This window comes from Cervus canadensis, chromosome 10 (assembly GCF_019320065.1).
Source record: "Cervus canadensis isolate Bull #8, Minnesota chromosome 10, ASM1932006v1, whole genome shotgun sequence".
NCBI classification, from domain to species: Eukaryota; Metazoa; Chordata; class Mammalia; order Artiodactyla; family Cervidae; genus Cervus; species Cervus canadensis.
Window position 1 is genome coordinate 28,938,515 of NC_057395.1, and position 2,356 is coordinate 28,940,870.

Consider the following 2,356-nt stretch of genomic DNA (forward strand, 5'->3'; position numbering starts at 1 on the left):
TTGACTTTGGGGGTTAGAGAGCAGCTCCCAAGAGAAGGTGGGCTTGAAAAGGCTTGGAGGGAAGGGTGTGTGTGATTTGGATAGGTTGAACACAGGAAGAATGGCACTCTAGATAGGAGGAGAAAAATAAGCAAAGGCAACAAGGGGGTTACTGCCACCCATGCTTGGGATGTGGCCAGTGAATCAGCTGGGCCAGAATCAGGGGAAGAATCCTCAGGATTTGTAAGAGAGACTTGGCTGCCTACCTGAGAAAGTCAGATTTGCACCCTAGGCAACAGAAATCATTGGAGAAATTTGAATTGGTGCATGGCAGTATAAGATTTTAAAATTGGCTTACCATATCCAAGAGTATCTATTTTATTGTATTTTAAAAATTATTTATTTATTTTTTGACTATGCCAAGCAGCATGTGGGAATCTTATTTCCCTGACCAGGGATCAAACCTGGGCCCCCTGCATTGAAAGTGCAGAGTCTTAACCACTGGACCACCAGGGAAGTCTTCTAGGAGTATTTGTTAATCACCTTCTCTATGTCTGTCACTCTTGCTAGGCATTTTGGGAGACCAAATAAATGGTGAACAACTTTTGCCCTCAGGGAACATATTCCCACCAGAGACACAAAATGTCTACACATGAACTATAGAAATCAACATGTATCTGCTTAAAACGAGAAGGCAACACCTAACAGAGGGTCAGTGTAGTCCACGACAATAGCAAACGCTCATACTGTGCCTTCTATCTGCTGAAGACTATTCCAGGACTTTGCACACATTAATTCAATTAATACAACACGTTCATGAGGTAGGTAACACTACAGAGGAGAAAACAGAGTCATGCAGAGTTAAACAACCCACCTAACATGGGAACCAGTGAGTAGATGAAAGGATCAAATCCAGACAGTCCGAATCAGAGACTGTGACTAACTTTACCTTATCCTGCCCCACAGACAGTGGGTTAGACCTATTGATGTCTGGGATATACAAACCCTTTCCATCCTCGTTAACTTGTTTAATTTGTACTCATCATAAACTGTCATCCATGATCCAGTTTGAGGGTGCAGACTTAGTGTCAACTTTGCCGAACTCTTGTTTCCCTGGATGAAATGCTACTGCAATTGCTTTGGAACACACTAGATATTAATTTCTTTTAGTGATACATGGCACACCTATACTTCTATAACTGCAGTTTAAAAGCAACAAGCATTTAAAATATTTTTTAAAACATTAAATGTTAAGCTGCTTTTGCAGTTGAGCAGCGTTGATAGCATATATGAAATACACACAGTACATGGACAAAGCACAGACTCTAGTTTCTGTCTCTTGTTGGTGGTATGACCCTGAGAAAGTCACCTTCCTGACCCTGGTTCTGCAGGGAGGGCCTCCCAGGCCCTGCTGATCCCAGTTCTCAGATGATCGAAGAAGATAACGATGGGAACTCTCCAAGAAAATCATGAACCTGGGCTGGGCACTTCATACCCTGTAAAAAGGACCCTCTGTGAAAAGGAGAAAATTCTCTTTTTCACAGGCTTATTTGGAAGATTCAACGGATATTATGTGTGAAACTCAATTGCTGAATAAACATTAGCTACACATAGATGATCAAATGTTAGGCAAATGTAAAGTGGTATTATTTTTATTTTTCTTGGTTGTATCTCACAATTTTCTGAAGTTTCCAGGCTGAACTGGGAAAGTTCTGGAATACCACAGTAGGGCTTGTCTAGCGTTTTCTTTCCACCAGCTTGTTTTGAAAGCAGGAGTACTGGAAATATTGCATAAAAAACCAGGCTGGCTAGATTTCAAGCCCTATTTCTAGACCAGAGTGGTTTGGATCTGCTTGAATAAGATTCTGAGCAGTTGGATGTGGAGACAAAAACCAAACCTCAGCAAGCTGAGAAATGACAAACAAACTGAACATTTTCAAATTATGGGATGGTTTGGGGGCCATGGGCAAACGTCCATTAGCGACTAGGATGCATTTATCAAGCATGTTTTTAGACTATATCCAAAGGGCCAGTTTTTGTTTTCAGTTGTTCTCTTTTGAAGCAAAATTCCTGTTTGCCTAGGACTTGGAAGCTATGGTCATTAGAAAAACAACTTATTTTGGTCAGTTTCCTGTTAAATTTTTGCTTGAAAATCATTACATTGGCAGTCACTATTTTGTGCTTACTTTATAATAATTCTTTTTTCAAAAGTTATCATAATTGACGGACTATGATAATCTTGTTCCCTTCAAATAGTTATATGGATGTGAGAGTTGAACCGTAAAGAAGGCTGAGCACCAAAGAACTGACGCTTTCAAACTGTGGTGCTGGAGAAGACACTTGAGAGTCCCTTGGACAGCAAGAAGATTAAACCAGT

At 40.5% G+C, this 2,356-nt stretch overlaps 1 non-coding gene across 1 annotated transcript; it reads right to left on the reverse strand.

Annotated features, from left to right (window-relative positions):
* Positions 1-422: 422 nt before the first annotated feature.
* Positions 423-495, reverse strand: TRNAE-UUC. The gene has a single exon. It is a non-coding gene; the product is annotated as a tRNA-Glu (tRNA).
* Positions 496-2,356: the final 1,861 nt, after the last annotated feature.